The sequence below is a fragment of the Panulirus ornatus genome, chromosome 61 (genome assembly GCF_036320965.1).
Source record: "Panulirus ornatus isolate Po-2019 chromosome 61, ASM3632096v1, whole genome shotgun sequence".
NCBI lineage: Eukaryota > Metazoa > Arthropoda > Malacostraca > Decapoda > Palinuridae > Panulirus > Panulirus ornatus.
Genome location: NC_092284.1, coordinates 12344526 through 12366537, shown reverse-complemented (window position 1 = coordinate 12366537; position 22012 = coordinate 12344526). Strand labels below are relative to the sequence as shown.

The following is a 22012-nucleotide window of genomic DNA, read 5'->3' as shown; positions in this document are numbered from 1 at the left end:
AGCAAAAGAAACCTGGAGGTACAGGGAAAACCTTAAGTACAGCAGAGGACAACTTGGAGGTTCAAAAGAAGCCAACCTGAAGTGCAGGAGGCAGACTGGAGTTTTCAGCAAAAGACCTGAAGGTGCAGCAGAAGAGAACCTGAAGGTACAGCATAGGACAGTCTGAAAGTACAGCAGAAGGCAACTTGGAGGTATATCAGAAGACAACCTTGAGATGCAGCAGAAGACAACCTAGAAGTACAGCAGATGACAACCTGGAGGTACAGCAGCAGACAACGTGTAGGTGCAGCAGTAGACAAATTGGAGGTGCAGCAGGAAAAAACTTGGAGGTGAAGCAAATAGTTTGAAGGTACAGCAAGAGACAACCTAGAGGTACAGCAGAAGACAACCTGAAGGTGAATCAAACTGCTTAAAGGTACAGCAGAAGACAGCCATGAGTTACAGTTAAAGACAACCTGGAGAAACAGCAGAGCACAACCTGGAGGTACAGCAGAAGATAACCCCTAGGTACAGCGGAAGACAACATGAGGTACAGCAGAGCACAACCTAGATGTACAGCAGAAGATAACCTGGAGGTACAGCATCATACAACCTGTAAGTGTTAGCAGAAGATAACCTGAGTGTGGAGAAGAGGAAAACCTGGAGTTACAGCAGAAGACAGCCTGGAGGTGCATCAGAAGACAACATGGAGGTACAGGAGAAGAAAAGCTGGAGGTACAGAAGCATAAAACCTGTAAGTGTAGCAGAAGACAACCTGAAGGTGGAGCAGAGGACAACCAGGAAGTGCAGCAGAAGACAACCAGAAGATGGAGCACAAGACAACCTGGAGGTGGAATAGATGTCAATTTAGAGGTAGAAAAGAGCTCAACCTGAAGGTACAGCAGAAGACAAGCTGTAGGTGGAGCAGACTAACTGGAGGTACAGCAGAAAATGACTTGAATGTAGAGCAGAGGAACAACTTGAGGTTCAACAGAAAAGAACCTGGAAGTACAGCAGACGACAACCTGGAGTGCAGCAGAGGACAACCTGAAGATACAGCAGAAGACAACCTGGAGGTACAGCAGAAGACAACCTGGAAGTGCAGGAGCAGACTGGAGTTTTCAGCAAAAGACCTGAAGGTGCAGCAGAAGAGAACCTGAAGGTACAGCATAGGACAGTCTGAAAGTACAGCAGAAGGCAACTTGGAGGTATATCAGAAGACAACCTTGAGATGCAGCAGAAGACAACCTAGAAGTACAGCAGATGACAACCTGGAGGTACAGCAGCAGACAACGTATAGGTGCAGCAGCAGACAAACTGGAGTGCAGCAGGAAAAAACTTGGAGGTAAGCAAATAGTTTGAAGGTACAGCAAAAGACAACCTAGAGGTACAGCAGAAGACAACCTGAAGGTGAATCAAACAGCTTAAAGGTACAGCAGAAGGCAGCCATGAGGTACAGTAAAAAGAGAACCTGGAGAAAAACAGAGCACAACCTGAGGTGCAGCAGAAGATAACCCCAAGGCACAGCGGAAGACATGGAGGTACAGCAGAGCACAACCTAGATGTACAAGAGAAGATAACCTGGAGGTACAGGATCATACAACCTGTAAGTGCAGCAGAAGATAACCTGAGTGTGGAGCAGAGGAAAACCTGGATTTACAGCAGAAGACAGCCTGGAGGTGCATCAGAAGACAACCTGGAGGTACAGAAGAAAAGCTGGAGGTACAGCAGTATAAACATGTAAGTGTAGCAGAAGACAACCTGCAGGTGGAGCAGAGGACGGCCTAGAGGTACAGCAGCAAAGAACCTGGAATTACAGCAGAAGACAACCTGGAGGTGCAGCAGAAACAAACCTGGAGGTGAAGCAAACAGCTTGAAGGTACAGCACAAGACAACCTAGTGGTACAGCAGTATACAACCTGTAAGCGCAGCAGAAGATAACTTGAATGTGGAGCAGAGGATAACCTCGAGTTACAGCCGAAGACAACCTGGAGGTGCATCAGACGACAACCTGGAGGTACAGGAGTAGAAAACCTGGAGGTACAGCAGAAGACAACCTGAAGGTGCAGCAGAAGACAACCTGAAGATGCAGCAGAAGACAACCTGAAGATGCAGCAGAAGACAACCTGAAGATGCAGCAGAAGACAACCTGAAGATGCAGCAGAAGACAACCTGAAGATACAGCAGAAAATAACCTGAAGGTAAAGCAGAAGACAACCTGGAGGTGCAGCAGACAAACTGGAGGTACAGCAGAAAACAACTTGATTGTACAACAGAGGACAACTTGGAGGTTCAACAGAAGATAATCTGGAAGTGCAGGAGACAGACTGGAGGTTTAGCAAAAAACCTGAAGGTGCAGCAGAAGAGAACCTGATGTACAGCAGAGGATAATATGGAAGTACAGAAGAAGACAACCTGGAAATGCAGCAGAAGACAACCTAGAGGTACAGCAGATGAGAACCTGGAGGTATAGCAGCAGACAACCTGGAAGTACAGCAGAAGAAAACCTGTAGGTGCAGCAGCAGACAACGTGGAGGTGTTGCAGAAAAAAACCTGGAGGTGAAGCAAACAGCTTGAATATACAGCAGAAGACAACCTGAAGGTGAATCAAACAGCTTGAAGGTACAGCAGAAGACAACCCCGAGGTACAGCAGAAGATAACCTGGAGGTACAACAGAAGACAGCATGGAGGTACAGTAGAGCACAACCAGGAGGTACAGTATCAGACAACCTGGAGGTATGTATCAGACAACCTGGAGGTATATCAGCAGACAACATGAAGGTACAGCAGTATACAACCTGTAAGTGCAGCAGAAGATGACCTGAAGTGGAGCAGAGGACAACTTGGAAGTACAGCAGAAGGCAACCTGAAGTTGGAGCAGAGGATATCTTAGAAATACAGCAGAAGACAACCTTGAAGTGCATCAAACTAACTGGAGGTACAGCAGAAAACAACTTGAATATACAGCAGAGGACAATTTGGAGGTTCAATAGAAGACAACCTGGAAGTGCAGGAGACAGACTGAGGTTCAGTAAAAGACCTGAAGGTGCAGCAGAAGAGAACCTGGAGGTACAACAGAGGACAACCTGGAAGTATAGCAGAAGACAACTTGGAGGTACAGTAGAAGACAACCTGGATATGCAGCAGAAGACAACCTAGCGGTACAACAGAGGACAACCTAGAGGTACAGCAGCAGACATCCTGGAAGTACAGCAGAAGAAAACCTGTAGATACAGCAGAAGACAACCTGGAGATGCAGCAGATAAAATCTGGAGGTGAAGGAAACAGTTTGAAGGCACAGCAGAAGACAACCTAGAGGTACAGCATCCGACAACCTAGAAGTACAGCAGAAGACATCCTGGAGGTGCAGCAGACATAAACCTGGAGGTGAAGCAAACAGCTTGAAGGTACAGCAGAAGACAACCTAGAGGTACAGCACTATACAACTTGTAAGTGCAGCAGAAGATACCCTGAAGGTGGAACAGAGGATAACCTAGAGTTACATCCGAAGACAATCTGAAGATGGAGGAGAAGACAACCTGAAGGTGAAGCAGAGGACAACCTGGAGGTGCATCAGTAGACAACCTGGAGGTACAGGAGAAGAAAACCTGTAAGTGTTGCTGAAGACAACCTGAAGGTGGAGCGGAGGATAACCTAGATGTACAGCAGAAGACAATCTGGAGGTACAGCAGAAGACAGCCTCGAGGCACAGTAAAAGACAACCTGGAGGTACAGTAGAAGCAAAACCTGGAGGTGAAGCAAACAGCTTGAAGGTACAGCAGAAGACAACCTGAAGGTACATCAGAGCACAGCCTGGAGGTGCTGCAGAAGAGAAACCTGGAGGTGAAGGAAACAGCTTGAAGGTACAGCAGAAGACAACCTGAAAGTACATCAGAGGACAACCTGGAGGTGGAACAGAAGACATCCTGGAGGTACAGCAGAGCACAACCTGGAGGTACAGCAGCAGACAACCTGTAGGTACAGCAGCAGACGACCTGGAAGTACAGCAGCAGACGACCTGGAGGTACAGCAGAAGAAGACCTGTAGGTACAGTAGAAGACGACCTGGAGGCACAGTAGAAGACGACCTGTAGGTACAGTAGAAGACAACCTGGAGGTACAGTAAAAGATAACCTGAAGGCACAGGACAAGACGACCTGTAGGTACAGTAGATGACCTCTAGGCATAGAAAACGACCTGTAGGTACAGTAGAAGACAACCTGTGGGTAGAGTAGAAGATGACCTGTGGGTAAAGTAGAAGACAACCTGGAGGTACAGTAGAAGATGACCTGTAGGTACAGTAGTAGACGACCTGTAGGTACAGTAGAAGACAGAGGTAAAGTAGAAGATGACCTGTAAGTACAGTAGAAGACGACCTGTGGGTACAGTAGAAGACGACCTGTAGGTACACTAGAAGACGACCTGTAGGTACACTAGAAGACGACCTGTAGGTACACTAGAAGACGACCTGTAGGTACAGTAGAAGACGACCTGTAGGTACAATAGAAGACGACCTGTAGGTACAATAGAAGACGACCTGTAGGTACAGCAGAATACAACCTGTAGGTACAGCAGAATACGAAGATTAGGTACAGCAGAAGATGACCAGTAGTTACAGCGAAACACAACCTACAGGTACCGTTGAGGACATACTGTAGGTTCAATAAGAGGCAACAGGTTACTATATAGTAAGGCATATCAAGGGGTCATAAATGATGGCAGTATTGTTGAAAAAAAAAAGAATTATCATTATATAAGATCCCATCTTATAACACGTTATAGGATACTATAAAGAGACTTAATATAAACCTTATACCACGAAACATATGAAAAACGTACACGTGAGTGAAATCCACTGGTCTGAAAGATAATGATAGACTCAGCCTATGTAACGCAGCACAGGAGGAAACATTAACAAAGAGTGAACTGTAAGAAATATATGATCAAATCTTCCTAACATTTCTATGCTGACGTCAAAACCATTTTGAAGTCGACGTCATCAGGCCGACCTAATCATGGAACAGTGACGTCAGAACATCAGGTGACGTCACCAACATATATAAATACAACGTGTACAAAAAATTGAGATGAAAACTTGGGCTGGAATCCAGAAGTGTGTTAACAGGTCTGAGGCCTACGGCTCCCACCCTCCCACCCGCTCACGGTCTCGGTGTCTCCATGTACTTCATCCTACCAACCAAATATGTTGACGTCTTTTCTGATAATATACTCTCTATATCAGATAAAATTATCTATTTCTTCATCAAAATGGTCATACAAAGTTCATTAAGAGTTTCTTTTAAATAGACGTATATGAAAAAGTAAATATCTCGATACGTAATCACGTAATCAAAGTATATTCTTTATGCTCATATGTAAAAATGTACAGCTTCTACGTAATGTATAGATAACATAACTATTCACTCGTATCGTCTATAAATTTCACCAGAAGTAAAGCATAATAAAGATTTGACGATGAATCATATGGCAACAGCTCCACCCACTTGCGTCCTGGGTTTCGTTCAGTGATTCACCGCCAGCGTCAAACATGTCTTATGATTTCAACGAAAACTTACTTACCTCGTCCAGGTCATGCAGCGTCCTCAGCATGACTTCTCTATCCAAATGTATAGCAGTATAATACTTTGACCTCCATTTGGCTGCCTCTTGTGACGAACGCTTGTTTGTGTGTGATCTTCATGGCATCGACAACTGAATGTTTACACTCTCTGAATGTCTTGTACACCAGATGAAGACGCTTTAGGATAATTAGCCATTGTTCTTATATCCACTGGTATGTCGACAGTTCTCACACCGTAACACTGTCAAAAAAATGGGTTTAAAACCATTGTACAAACACAGACACACACTGGATAAATCCTTAAGCCACCATTGCTCTGGGTCAACTGACATAAACATCTGACGTCACATATTTGAACGACGGAGAATGTATTTGAGAAGGATAACTACCCTAGATTACTATAGGTTTTATGAAGGCGTTAATATTGCCACCACTAAATCTATCTTATGATAAGCTCGTAACTTGTAAAGGAGAACGTGTAGAGAACGGTTAGGGTAAAAAAAAAAGACTTTCTCCTAGGTGACATATTAAGTAAAATGTGCTTAATAGTAAAGCGAACTTATACTGATAATGAAGTGCTTTGATTCTGATCATTGTATTAATATGTGTACTATCTTTTATGGTGTTATTGTGACCATTAACACCACCTTTTCGAATCTCAAATTTCGGTGGAACCTATCATCTCTGCCGAAAATATCAAAAAATGTCATCAGAGGAGATATCAGACGCAGAGCAGGTGATTATTGTAACGCTATCTGATCGCTGAGGTAGAGTTCTATATATCACTTTCATGATAGACTGGCACCACACTAGTCTAGGAGAGTAACATTTTCCATACTGATCTTTTTCGATTGGACAGATATGCCAGCGGCGTGATCAAAGCGCCATCCTCTAGAGACGCAGATAACACGTATGACAGCCAGTGATAGAAAATATCAGAATTGAACTTAACACATGATACCTTATACCTGTGTTCACTTGTGGAGCCCCTCTGTGAGTTAAGCTACCTTGGGGCGCCAGGCACTATATTAAAACCATTAATTCCTCACACGTAAAGCATGAAATTATAACACTATACACAAATCCTATATAAGCTGATCACGGAGTCGATAGCATGCTGGGTTAACTTATAGTAACGCTAATGCGGAATGCATGTTTCTAGATATTTTAATGGCTCGATCCCCTCCAGCATTTGGCGCCATAATAGTCGCATGAATAATCAAAGCAACTCATATGTTGGGCAAAAGCACATCCAGTTGTGAAGTGTCTAGTTCACGAAGTGCATATAAAGGGTCTTGTCATCACATGTGACTTGCACTTTGTGCACTGAACATAATGAAGGATTCATCAGGATAGCAGTCCTCCAGGTCCTCTGGATATGCCTGTTGCAACCTTGCAGCCATTTGACGTATTTCAGTGGCATAAATTCCCTCAACAGTGCTCACGCTAGTCAGTACACCGACACTGGTATTGACAGCAGAATGAAACCTGTAAGTGTAGCAGAAGGCAACCTGAAGTTGGGGCAGAGGAGAACCTGGAGGTACAGCAGATGACAACCTGGTAGTATAGCAGAAGACAACCTGGAGGTACAGCAGAAGACAACCTGGAGATGCAGCAGAAGACAACCTGGAGGTACAGCGGAAGACAACTTGGAGGTACAGCAGAAGACAACCTGTAGGTGCAGCAGACGACGACCTGGAGATACAGCAGAAAAAAACGTGAAGGTCAAGCAAACAGCTTGAAGGTACAGCAGAAGACAACCTAGAGGTACAGCAGAAGACAACCTCAAAGTGAATCAAACATCTTGAAGGTACAGCAGAAGACAGTCTTCACCTGGAGGCATAGCAGAAGATAACCTTGAGGTGCAGCAAAAAGCTTGAAGATATAGCAGAAGACAACCTGAAAGCGAAGCAAACAGCTTGAAGGTACAGCAGAAGACAGCCTAGAGGTACAGCAAAAGACAACCTGAAGGTACAGCAGAAGAGAACCTGGAGTTACAGCAGAGGACAACTTGTAAGTACAGCAGAAGACAGCTTGAATTAGCAGTAGAGCACAACCTGGAGGTACAGCAGAAGATAACCTGGAGGTACAGCAGTATGCAACCTGTAAGCGCAGCAGAAGATAACCTGAATGTGGAGCAGAGGATAACCTGGAGTTACAGACGAAGACAACCTGGAGGTACAGATGAAGAAAACCTGGAGGTACAGCAGAATAATACCTGTAAGTGTAGCAGAAGACAACCTGAAGGTGGAGCAGAGGACAACCTGCAGGTACAGCAGAAGACAACCTGGAGGTGCAGCAGAACACAACCTGGAGGTGCAGCAGAACACAACCTTGAGGTATAGCAGACAAACTGGAGGTACAGCAGAAAGCAACTTGAATGTACAGCAAATGACAACTTGAAGGTTCAACAGAAGACAACCTGGAAGTGCAGGAGACAGACTGAAGGTTCAGCAAAAGACCTGAAGGTGCAGCAGAAGAGAACCTGGAGGAAGAGGAGAGGACAACCTGGAGGTTCAGCAGATGACAACCTGGTAGTACAGCAGAAGACAACCTGGAGGTACTGCAGAAGACAACCTGGAGATGCAGCAGAAGACATCCTAGAGGTACAGCAGAAGACAACTTGGGGGTACAGCAAAAGACAACCTGTAGGTGCAGCAGAAGACGACCTGGAGGTAAAGCAGAAAAAAAACCTGAAGGTGAAGCAAACAGCTTGAAGTTACAGCACATGACAACCTAGAGGTACAGCAGAAGACAACCTGAAAGTGAATAAAACAGCCTGAAGGTACAGCAGAAGAGAGCCTTGAGGTACAGCAAAAGACAACCTGAAGGTACAGCAGAAGAGAACCTGGAGTTACAGCAGAGGACATCCTGGAAGTACAGCAGAGGACAACTTGGAGGAACAGCAGAGCACAACCTGGAGGTACAGCAGTATACAACCTGTAAGCGCAGCAGAAGATAACCTGAATGTGGAGCAGAGGATAACCTGGAGTTACAGACGAAGACAACCTGGAGTTACATCAGAAGACAACCTGGAGATACAGATGAAGAAAACCTGGAGGTACAGCAGAATAATACCTGTAAGTGTAGCAGAAGACAACCTGAAGGTGGAGCAGAGGACAACCTGCAGGTACAGCAGAAGACAAGCTGGAGGTGCAGCAGAAGAAAACCTGGAGGTATACCAGAAAATAAACTGAAGGTACAGCAGAGGACAACATGGAGGTTCAAAAGAAGACAACCTGGAAGTGCTGGAGACAGACTGGAGGTTCAGCAAAAGACCTGAATGTGCAGCAGAGGAGAACCTGGAGGAACAGGAGAGGACAACCGGGATGTACAGCAGAAGATAACCTAGAAGTGCAGCTGGAGACAACCTGAAGGTACATCAGTATACAAACCTCTAAGTGCAGCAGAAGATAACCTGAATGTGGAGCAGAGGATAACCTGGAGTTACAGCAGAAGACAACCTGGAGGTGCATCAGAAGACAACGTGGAGGTACAGAAGAAAACCTGGAGGTACTGCTGAATAAAACCTGTAAGTGTAGCAGAAGACAACCTGAAGGTGGAGCAGATGACAACCTGGAGGTACAGTAACAGACAACCTGGAAGTACAGCAGAAGACAACCTGTAGGTGCAGCAGAAGACAACCTGGAGGTACAACAGAAAAAACCTAGAGGTGAAGGAAAGAGATTGAAGGTACAGTAGAAGACAACATTGAGGTACAGCAGAAGACAACCTGGAGGTACAGTAGCAGACAACCTGGAGGTAAAGCAGAAAATGACTTGAAGGTACAGCAGAAGACAACCGGGAGGTACAGTAGAAAAAAAACCTGTAGGTGAAGCAAACAGCTTGAAGGTACAGCAGAAGACAACCAGTAGGTGTAGCAGAAGACAACTTGGAGGAACAGCAGAGCACAACGTGGAGGTACAGCAGAAGATAACCTGAAATTACAGCAATATAAAACCTGTAAGTGCAGCAGAAGATAACCTAAATGTGAAGCAGAGGATAACCTGGAGTTGCAGCAAAAGACAACCTGGAGGTACATCATAAGACAACCTAGAGGTACAGGAGAAGAAAACCTGGAGGTACAGCACAATGAGACTTGGAAGTGTAGCAGAAGACAACCTGAAGATGCAGCAGAGGACAACCATAAGATTCAACAAAAGACAAACTGAAGATGGAGCAGAAGACAACCTGGAGGTGCAACAGAAGACAACCTGAAGATGGAGCAGAAGACAACCAGGAGATACAGCAGCAGACAACCTGGAAGTACAGCAGAAGACAACCTGTAGGTGCAGCAGAAGACAACCTGGAGGTACAGCGGAAAAGAGCATTAATTTACAGCAGAGGACAACTTGGAGGTTCAAAAGAAGACAACCTGGAAATGCAGGAGGCAGACTGGAGTTTTCAGCAAAAAACCTGAAGGTGCAGCAGAAGAGAACCTGGAGGTACAGCAGAGGACAACCTGGAAGTACAGCAGGAGACACTTTGGAGGTACATCAGAACACAACCTGGAGATGCAGCAGAAGACAACCTAGAAGTACAGCAGATGACAACCTGGAGGTACAGCAGCAGACAACGTGTAGGCGCAGCAGAAGACAACCTGGAGGTGCAGCAGGAAAAAACCTGAAGGTGAAGCAAATAGTTTGAAGGTACAGCAGAAGACAACCTAGAGGCACAGCAGAAGACAACATGAAGGTGAATCAAACAGCTTGAAGGTACAGCAGAAGACAGCCTTGAGATACAGTAAAAGACAACCTGAAGGTACAGCAGAAGACAACTTGGAGGAGCAGCAGAGCACAACCTGGAGGTACAGCAGAAGATAACCAGGAGGTACAGCAGCATAAAACCTGTAAGTGCAGCAGAAGATAACCTGAATGTGGAGCAGAGGATAACCTGGAGTTACAGACGAAGACAACCTGGAGTTACATCAGAAGACAACCTGGAGATACAGAAGAAAACCTGGAGGTACAGCAGAATAATACCTGTAAGTGTAGGAGAAGACAGCCTGAAGGTGGAGCAGAAGACAACCTGGAGTTACATCGGAAGACAACCTGGAGATACAGATGAAGAAAACCTGGAGGTACAGCAGAATAATACCTGTACGTGTAACAGAAGACAACCTGAAGGTGGAGCAGAGTACAACATGCAGGTCCAGCAGAAGACAACTAGGAGGTGCAGCAGAAGACAACCTAAAGATGCAGCAGGAGAAAACCTGGAGGTATAGCAGAAAATAAACTGAAGGTACAGCAGAGGACAACTTGGAGGTTCAAAAAGAAGACAACCTGGAAGTGCTGGAGACAGACTGGAGGTTCAGCAAAAGACCTGAAGGTGCAGCAGAGGAGAACCTAGAGGTGCAACAAAAGCAAACTTGTAGGTGAAGAAAACAGCTTGAAGGTACAGCAGAAGACAACCTAGTGGTACAGCAGTATACAACCTGTAAGTGCAGCAGAAGATAACCTGAATGTGGAGCAGAGGATAACCTGGAGTTACAGCCGAAGACAACCTGGATGTGCATCAGAAGACAACCTGGAGGTACAGGAGAAGATAATCTGGAAGTGCAGCAGAAGAAAACCTGGAGGTGCAGCAGAAGACTACCTGAAGGTGCAGCAGAAGACAACCTGAAGATGGAGCAGAAGACAACCTGAAGGTACAGCAGAAGACAACCTGGAGGTACATCAGAAGACAACCTGGAGGAGCAGCAGACAAACTGGATGTACATCAGAAGACAACCTGGAGGAGCAGCAGACAAACTGGAGGTACAGCAAAAACAACTTGAATGTACAGCAGAGGACAACTTGGAGGTTCAACAGAAGACAACCTTGAAGTGCAGGAGACAGACTGGAGGCTCAGCAAAATACCTGAAGGTGCAACAGAAGAGAACCTGGAGGTACGGTAGAGGACAACCTGGAAGTACAGCTGAAGACAACCTGGAGGTACAGCAGAGGACAGCCTGGAAGTACAGCAGAAGACAACCTGGAGGTACAGCATAAGACAACCTGGAGATTCAGTAGAAGACAGTCTAGAGGTACAGCAGGAGACAATCTCGAGGTACAGCAGCAGACAGCCTGGAAGTACAGCAGAAGGCAACCTGTATGTGCAGCAGAAGACAACCTGGAAGTGAAGCAGAAGACAACCTGGAAATGCAGCAGAAAAAAAACCTGGAGGTGAAGCAAACAGTTTCAAGGTACAGCAGACGACAACCTCGGGGTATAGCAGAAGATAATCTTGAGGTAGAGTAAAAGACAACCTGGAGGAACAGCAGAGCAGAACCTGGAATATAGCAGAAAATAACCTGGAGGTACAGCAGAAAACATGGAGGTACAGCAGCAGACAACCTGGAAGTGCAGCAAAAGAAAACCTGTAGCTGCAGCAGAAGACAACCTGGAGGTACAGCAGCAGACAACCTGGAAGTACAGCAGAAGACAAAATGTAGGTGCAGCAGAAGAAAACCTGGAGGTACAGCAGAAGACAACTTGGAGGAACAGCAGAGCACAACATGGAGGTAAAGCAGAGTATAACCTGGAGGTACAACAGTATACAACCAGTAAGTGCAGAATAAGATAACATGAATTGGAGCCGAGGATAACCTGGAGTTACAGGAGAAGACAACCTGGAGGAGTATCAGAAGACAACCTGGAGGTACAGGAGAAGGAAACCTGAAGGTACAGCAGAATAAAGACTAAGTGTAGCAGAAGCCAACCCAAAGGTGAAGTAGAGGACAGCCTGGAGGTACAGTAGAAGGCAACCTGGAGGTACAGAAGAAGACAACCTGGAGGTACAGTAGAATAAAACCTTGAGGTACAGCAGAATAAAACCTGTAAGTGGAGCAGAAGACAACCCGAAGGTGGAGTAGAGGACAACCTGGAGGTACAGCAAAAGGCAACCTGGAGGTACAGAAGAAGACAACCTAGAGGTACAACAGAAGACAACCTGAAGGTACAGCAGCAAACACCTTGGAAGTACAGCAGAAGACAACCTGGAGGTACAGCAGTATACAACTTGTAAGTGCAGCAGAAGATACCCTGAAGGTGGAGCAGAGGATAACCTGGAGGTACAGCTGAAGACAATCTGAAGATGGAGCAGAAGACAACCTGAAGGTGAAGCAGAGGACAACCTGGAGGTGCATCAGAAGACAATCTGAAGGTACAGGAGAAGAAAACCTTAAGTGTTGCTGAAGACAACCTGAAGGTGGAGCGGAGGATAACCTAGAAGTACAGCAGAAGACAATCTGGAGGTGCAGCAGAAGACAGCCTCGAGGTACAGTAAAAGACAACCTGGAGGTACGGCAGAAGAAAAACCTGGAGGTGAAGCAAACAGCTTGAAGGTACAGCAGAAGACAACCTGAAGGTACATCAGAAGACAAGCTGGAGGTGGAGCAGACTAACTGGAGGTACAGCAGAAAGCAACTTGAATGTACAGCAGAGGACAACTTGGAGGTTCAAAAGAAGACAACCTGGAAGTGCAGGAGACAGACTGGAGGTTCAGCAAAGGACCTGAAGGTGCAGCAGAGGAGAACCTAGAGGTACGGCAGAGGACAGCCTGGTAGTGCAGCAGAAGACAACCTAGAAGTACAGCAGAAGACATCCTGAAGGTGCAGCAGACACAAACCTGGAGGTGAAGCAATCAGCTTGAAGGTACAGCAGAAGGCAATCTGAAGGTACATCAGAGGACAACCTGGAGGTGGAACAGAAGACATCCTGGAGGTACAGCAGAACACAACCTGGAGGTACAGCAGCAGACAACCTGGAGGTACAGAAGCAGACGACCTGTAGGTACAGCAGAAGAAGACCTGTAGGTATAGAAGACGACGACCTGCAGGTACAGTAGAAGACGACCTGTAGGTACAGCAGAATACGAAGGTTAGGTACAGCAGAAGATGACCATTAGTTACAGCGAAACATAACCTACAGGTACAGTTGAAGACATACTGTAGGTTCAATAAGAGGCAACAGGTTACTATATGGTAAGGCATATCAAGGGGTCATGAATAGTGGCAGTATTGTTAACAAAGAAGAATTATCATCATATAAGATCCCATCTTATAACACGTTATAGGATACTATAGACTTAATATAAACATTATACCACGAAATGTATGAAATACGTACACGTGAGTGAAATCCACTGGTCTAAAAGATGATGATAAACTCAGCCTATGTAACGCAACACAGGAGGAAACATTAACAAAGAGTGAACTGTAAGAAATATATGATCAAATCTTCCTAACATTTCTGTGCTGACGTCAAAACCATTTTGAAATCGACGTCATCAGGCCGACCTAATCATGGAACAGTGACGTTAGAACATCAGGTGACGTCACCAACATATATAAATACAACGTGTAAAAAAAGTCGAGATGAAAACTTGGGTTGGAATCCAGAGGCGTGTTGACACTCAGGTCTGAGGCCGGCGGCTCCCACCCTCCCACCCGCTCACGGTGTCTCCATGTACTTCACCCTACCAACCAAACATGTTGACGTCTTTTCTGATAATATACGCTCAATATTAGATAAAATTATCTATTTCTTAATCAAAATGATCATACAAAGCTCATTTAGAATTTCTTTTAAATAGACGTATATGAAAAAATATCTCGATATGTAATCACGTAATCAAAGTATATTCTTTATGCTCATATGTAAAAATGTACAGCTTCTACGTAATGTATAGATAACATTACTATTCACTCGTATAGTCTATAAATTTCACGAGAAGTAAAGCATAATAAGGATCTGACGATGAACCATACGGCAACAGCTCCACCCACTTGCGTCCTGGGTTTCGTTCAGTGATTCACCGATGGCGTCAAACATGTCTTATGATTTCAACAAAAACTTACTTACCTCGTCCAGGTCATGCAACGTCCTCAGTATGACTTGTTATTCAAATGTATAGCAGTATAATACTTTGACCTTCATTTGGCTGCCTCTTGTGACGAATTAATAAACTCTTAATAAACTCTGATGCAGATATCTCATTCTCTATGCATCCTTCATCATTGCTGCCATGTCCCACTCCTTTTCACACACACTATAACTTACATTAAGTCGTTAATATTACCGCTCTCCACCCATCTTCTATTCCACTCCACAGTGTTTGAGGACAGGGCAAATTCATGTGCGATGCCCCGTATGGAGAAAACATTATCAAGAAGTGTGATCACGTCACCGCTGAGCACCAACCTCTCATCTCTCCGATTCCCCGTAGGCTACCTCACCGCGATCCAGTAGACAAGCTGCCGCTCCCTGGCCAGTCGACCCTAGCCTACCTCACCGATATCCAGTAGACAAGCTGCCGCTCCCTGGCCAGCCGACCCTAGCCTACCTCACCGAGATCCAGTAGACAAGCTGCCGCTCCCTGGCCAGCCGACCCTAGCCTACCTCACCGCGATCCAGTAGACAAGCTGCCGCTCCCTGGCCAGCCTACCCTTGCCTACCTCAACGCGACCCAGTAGACGAGCTGCCACTCCCTGGCCGGCCGACCGTAGCCTGCCTCAACATGATCCAGTAGACAAGCTGCCGCTCCCTGGCCAGTCGACCCTAGCTTACCTCACCAAGATCCAGTAGCCAAGCTGCCGCTCCCTGGCCAGCCGACCCTAGCCTACCTCACCGCGATCCAGTAGACAAGCTACCGCTCTCTGGCCAGCCTACCCTTGCCTACCTCAACGCATCCAGTAGTCAAGCTGCCACTCCCTGGCTAACCGACACTTGCCTACCTCAACGCGATCCAATAGACGAGCTGCCGCTCCCTGGCCAGCCGACCCTAGCCTACCACACCGCGATCCAGTAGACAAGCTGCCGCTCCCTGGCCAGCCGACCCTTGCATACCTCAACGTGATCCAGTAGAAAAGCTTCCGCTCCCTGGCCAGCCGACACTTGCCTACCTCAAAGCGATTCAGTAGACGTGCTGCCACTCCATGGCCAGCCGACCATAGCCTACTTCACCGCGTCCCAGTACACAAGCTGCCGCTACCTGGCCAACCGATCCTTGCCTACCTTAAAGCGATCCAGTAGACAAACTGCCGCTCCCTGACCAGCCGACCCTTGGCCTACCTGAAAGCGATCCAGTAGACAAGCTGCCGCTCACTGGCCACCCGACCATTGCTTACCTCAACGCGATCCAGTTGACGATCTGCCACACCCTGGCCAGCCTACCTCAACACAATCCAGTAGACAAGCTGCCGCTCCCTGGCCAGCCGACCCTTGCCTACCTCAACGCGATCCAGTAGACGAGCTGCCACTCCCTTGCCAGCCAACCCCAGCCTACCTCACCGCGATCCAGTAGATAACCTGCCGTTCCCTGGACAGCCGACCCTAGCCTACCTCACCGCGATCGAGTAGACAAGCTGCCGCTCACTGGCTACCCGACCCTAGCCTACCTCAACTCGATCCAGTAGACGAGCTGCTACACCCGGGTCAGCCGACCCTATCCTACCTCACCGCGATCCAGTAGAGAAGCTGCCGCTCCATGGCCAGCCGACCCTAGCCTACCTCACCACGATCGAGTAGACAAGTTGCCGCTCACTAGCCAGCCGACCCATGGCTACCTCAACGCGATCCAGTAGACGAGCTGCCACTCCCTGTCCAGCCGACCCTAGACCACCTCACCGCGATCCAGTAGAGAAGCTGACACTCCCTGGCTAGCCGACCCTTGCCTACCTCACAGTGATCCAGTAGACGAGCTGCCACTCAATGGCCAGCCGACCCTAGCCTACCTCAAAGCGATCCAGTAAACAAGCTACCACTCCCCGGCCAGCCGACCCTTGCCTACCTCAATGCGATCCAGTAGATAACCTGCCACTCCCTGGCCAGCCGACCCTAGCCTACCTCAACACAATCTAGTACACAAGCTGCCGCTCCCTGGCCAGCCGACACTTGCCTACCTCAACGCGATCCAGCAGACAAGCCGCCGCTCCCTGGCCAGCCGACCCTAGCCTACCTCAACACAATCCAGTACACAAGCTGCCGCTCCCTGGCCAGCCGACACTTGCCTACCTCAACGCGATCCAGTAGACAAGCTGCCACTCCATGGCAAGCCGACTCTTGCCTGCCACACCGCGATCCAGTAGACAAGCTGCCGCTCACTGGCTACCAGACCCTTGCCTACCTCAACTCGATCCAGTAGACGAGCTGCTACACACGGGTCAGCCGACCCTATCCTACCTCACCGCGATCCAGTAGAGAAGCTGACACTCTCTGGGTAGCCGACCCTTGCCTACCTCACAGTGATCCAGTAGACGAGCTGCCACTCCCTGGCCAGACGACCCTAGCCTACCTCAAAGCGATCCAGTAGACAAGCTGCCACTCCCTGGCCAGCCGACCCTTGCCTACCTCAGTGCGATCCAGTAGATAACCTGCCACTCCCTGGCCAGCCGACCCTAGCCTACCTCAACACGATCCAGTAGACAAGCTGCCGCTCCCTAGCCAGCCGACCCTTGCCTACATAAATGCGATCCAGTAGATAACCTGCCACTCCCTGGCCAGCCGACCCTAGCCTACCTCACCACGATCCAGTAGACAAGTTGCCGCTCACTGGCCAGCCGACCCATGGCTACCTCAACGCGATCCAGTAGACGAGCTGCCACTCCCTGTCCAGCCGATCCTAGACTACCTCACCGCCATCCAGTAGAGAAGCTGACACTCCCTGGCTAGCCGACCCTTGCCTACCTCACAGTGATCCAGTAGACGAGCTGCCATTCCCTGGCCAGCCGACCCTAGCCTACCTCACCGCGATCCAGTAGACAAGCTGCCACTCCCTGGCCAGCCGACCCTTGCCTACCTCAATGCGATCCAGTAGATAACCTGCCACTCCCTGGCCAGCCGACCCTAGCCTACCTCAACACAATCTAGTACACAAGCTGCCGCTCCCTGGCCAGCCGACACTTGCCTACCTCAACGCGATCCAGTAGACAAGCTGCCACTCCATGGACAGCCGACTCTTGCCTGCCACACCGCGATCGAGTAAACAAGCTGCCGCTCACTGGCTACCAGACCCATGCCTACCTCAACTGGATCCAGTAGACGAGCTGCTACACACGGGTCAGCCGACACTATCCTACCTCACCGCGATCCAGTAGAGAAGCTGACACTCCCTGGCTAGCCGACCCTTGCCTACCTCACAGTGATCCAGTAGACGAGCTGCCACTCCCTGGCCAGCCGACCCTAGCCTACCTCAAAGCGATCCAGTAGAAAAGCTGCCACTCCCTGGCCAGCCGACCCTTGCCTACCTCAGTGCGATCCAGTAGATAACCTGCCTCTCCATGGCCAGCCGACCGTAGCCTACCTCACCGCGATCCAGTAGACAAGCTGCCGCTCCCTAGCCAGCCGAACCTTGCCTACATAAATGCGATCCAGTAGATAACCTGCCACTCCCTGGCCAGCCGACCCTAGCCTACCTCAACACGATCCAGTAGACAAGCTGCCACTCCCTGGCCAGCCGACCCTAGCCTACCTCAACACAATCCAGTACACAAGCTGCCGCTCCCTGGCCAGCCGACACTTGCCTACCTCAACTCGATCCAGTAGACGAGCTGCCACACCCTGGCCAGCCGACACTAGCCTACCTCAACGCGATCCAGTAGACGAGCTGCCACTCCATGGCCAGCCGACCGTAGCCTACCTCACCGAGATCCAGTAGACAAGCTGCCGCTCCCTAGCCAGCTGACCCTAGCCTACCTCACAGCGATCCAGTAGGCAAGCTGCCGCTCTCTGGCCAGCCGACAATAGCCTACCTCAACACAATCCAGTACACAAGCTGCCACTCCCTCTCCAGCCGATCCTAGACTACCTCACCGCGATCCAGTAGAGCTGACACTGCTGAATACTATCCCTGGCTAGCCGACCCTTGCCCTACCATCACAGTGAACCAAGTAGAACAAGCTGCCACTCCATGGCCAAGCCGACTCTTGCCTTACCACATATACCGCGATCCAGTAGACGAGCTGCCACTCCCTGGCCAGCCGACCCTAGCCTACCTCACCAGCGATCCAGTAGACAAGCTGCCGCTCCCTGCCAGCCGACCCTAGCCTACCTCAAAGCGATCCAGTAGACAAGCTGCCACTCCCTGGCCAGCCGACCCTTGCCTACCTCAACGCGATCCAGTAGACGAACTGCCACTCCATGGCCAGCCGACCCGTAGCCTACCTCACCGCGATCCAGTAGACAAGCTGCCGCTCCCTAGCCAGCCGACCCTTGCCTACATAAATGCGATCCAGTAGATAAGCTGCCACTCACTGGCCAGCCGACCCTAGCCTACCTCAACTCGATCCAGTAGACAAGCTGCCACCTCCCTGGCCAGCCGACCCTAGCCTACCTCACAGGATCCAGTAGACAAGCTGCCGCTCCCTGGCCAGCCGACCCTAGCCTACCTCAACGCGATCCAGTAGACAAGCTGCCACTCCCTGGCCAGCCGACTCTTGCCTACCTCAAACGCGATCCAGTAGACGAGCTGCCACTCCATGGCCAGCCGACCGTAGCCTACCTCACCGAGATCCAGTAGACAAGCTGCCGCTCCCTAGCCAGCTGACCCTAGCCTACCTCACAGCGATCCAGTAGGCAAGCTGCCGCTCTCTGGCCAGCCGACAATAGCCTACCTCAACACAATCCAGTACACAAGCTGCCACTCCCTCTCCAGCCGATCCTAGACTACCTCACCGCGATCCAGTAGAGAAGCTGACACTCCCTGGCTAGCCGACCCTTGCCTACCTCACAGTGATCCAGTAGACAAGCTGCCACTCCATGGCCAGCCGACTCTTGCCTACCACACCGCGATCCAGTAGACGAGCTGCCACTCCATGGCCAGCCGACCGTAGCCTACCTCACCGAGATCCAGTAGACAAGCTGCCGCTCCCTAGCCAGTTGACCCTAGCCTACCTCACCGCGATCCAGTAGGCAAGCTGCCGCTCTCTGGCCAGCCGACAATAGCCTACCTCAACTCGATCCAGTAGACGAGCTGCCACACCCTGGCCAGCCGACACTAGCCTACCTCAACGCGATCCAGTAGACGAGCTGCCACTCCATGGCCAGCCGACCGTAGCCTACCTCACCGAGATCCAGTAGACAAGCTGCCGCTCCCTAGCCAGCTGACCCTAGCCTACCTCACACCGATCCAGTAGGCAAGCTGCCGCTCTCTGGCCAGCCGACAATAGCCTACCTCAACTAGATCCAGTAGACGAGCTGCCACACCCTGGCCAGCCGACCCTAGCCTACCTCAACGCGATCCAGTAGACGAGCTGCCACTCCCTGGCCAGCCGACCCTAGCCTACCTCACCGTGATCCAGGAGACAAGCTGCCGCTCCCTGGCCAACCAATCCTTGCCTACCTCAAAGCGATCCACTAGACAAGCTTCCGCTTCCTGGCCAGGCGACCCTAGCCTACCTCACCGCGATCCAGTAGACAAGCTGCCACTCCCTGGCCAGCCGATCCAAGCCTACCTCACAGCGATCCAGTAGACAAGCTGCCGCTCCCTGGCCAGCCGACCCTAGCCTACCTCACCGCGATCCAGTAGACAAGCTGCCGCTCCCTGGCCAGCCGACACTTGCCTACCTCAACGCGATCCACTAGACGAACTGCCACTCCCTGGCCAGGGACCCTTGCCTACCACACCGCGATCCAGTAGACAAGCTGCCGCTCCCTGGCCAGCCGACCCTTGCCTACCTCAACGCGATCCAGTAGACGAGTGCCACTCCCTGGATAGCAGACCCTAGCCTACCTCAACGCAATCCAGTACACAAGCTGCCGCTCCCTTGCCAGCCGACACTTGCCTACCTCAACGCGATCCAGTAGACAAGCTGCCACTCCATGGCCAGCCGACTCTAGCCTACCACACCGCGATCCAGTAGACAAGCTGCCGCTCCCAGGCCAGCCTGACCCTTAGCCTACCTCAACGCGATCCAGTAGACGAGCTGCCGCTCTCTGGCCAGCCGACACTAGCCTACCTCAACGCGATCCAGTAGACGAGCTGCCACTCCCTGGCCAGCCGACCCTAGCCTACCTCAACGCGATCCAGTAGACAAGGCTGCCACTCCTGGCCAGCCGACCCTTCCTACCTCACCGTGATCCAGTAGACAAGCTGCCGCTCCATGGCCAGCCGACCGAAGCCTACCTCACCGCGATCCAGTAGACGAGCTGCCACTCCTAGCCAGCCGACCTAGCCTACCTCACCGCGATCCAGTAGACAAGCTGCCACTCCCTGGCCAGCCGACCCTTGCCTACCTCAACACGATCCAGTAGACAAGCTGCCACTCCCTGGCCAGCCGACCCTAGCCTACCTCAACACAATCCAGTACACAAGCTGCCGCTCCCTGGCCAGCCGACACTTGCCTACCTCAACGCGATCCAGTAGACGAGCTGCCACACCCTGGCCAGCCGACTCTAGCCTACCTCACCGCGATCCAGTAGACGAGCTGCCACTCCATGGCCAGCCGACCGTAGCCTACCTCACCGAGATCCAGTAGACAAGCTGCCGCTCCCTAGCCAGCCTGACCCTAGCCTACCTCACAGCGATCCAGTAGGCAAGCTGCCGCTCTCTGGCCAGCCGACAATAGCCTACCTCAATCGATCCAGTAGACGAGCTGCCACTCCCTGGCCAGCCGACCTTAGCCTACCTCACCGCGATCCAGTAGACAAGCTGCCGCTCCCTGGCCAGCCTGACCCTTGCCTACATCAATGCGATCCAGTAGATAACCTGCCACTCCCTGGCCAGCCGACCCTAGCCTACCTCAACACGATCCAGTAGACAAGCTGCAGCTCCCTGGCCAGCCGACCCTAGCCTACCTCAACACAATCCAGTACACAAGCTGCCGCTCCTGGCCAGCCGACACTTGCCTACCTCAACGCGATCCAGTAGACAAGCTGCCACTCCATGGCCAGCCGACTCTTGCCTACCACACCGTGATCCAGTAGACGAGCTGGCACTCCATGGCAGCCGACCGTAGCCTACCTCACCGCGATCCAGTAGACAAGCTGCCGCTCCCTAGCCAGCTGACCCTAGCCTACCTCACAGCGATCCAGTAGGCAAGCTGCCGCTCTCTGGCCAGCCGACAATAGCCTACCTCAACTCGATCCAGTAGACGAGCTGCCACACCCTGGCCAGCCGACCCTAGCCTACCTCAACGCGATCCAGTAGACGAGCTGCCACTCCCTGGCCAGCCGACCCTAGCCTACCTCACCGTGATCCAGGAGACAAGCTGCCGCTCCCTGGCCAACCAATCCTTGCCTACCTCAAAGCGATCCACTAGACAAGCTTCCGCTTCCTGGCCAGCCGACCCTAGCCTACCTCACCGCGATCCAGTAGACAAGCTGCCACTCCCTGGCCAGCCGACCCAAGCCTACCTCACAGCGATCCAGTAGACAAGCTGCCGCTCCCTGGCCAGCCGACCCTAGCCTACCTCACCGCGATCCAGTAGACAAGCTGCCGCTCCCTGGCCAGCCGACACTTGCCTACCTCAACGCG

The 22012-nt window shown here is 50.3% G+C and overlaps 1 protein-coding gene across 1 annotated transcript in view; it reads right to left on the bottom strand.

The window, feature by feature from the left end:
- Positions 1-22012, bottom strand: part of LOC139767395 (uncharacterized) — a 743720-nt gene that overhangs the window by 229325 nt on the left and 492383 nt on the right. Inside the window, exon 8 of the mRNA XM_071696732.1 lies at positions 5560-5801. The gene's annotated coding sequence lies outside the window, so the exon portion shown is untranslated. The remainder of the gene's footprint in view (positions 1-5559; positions 5802-22012) is intronic.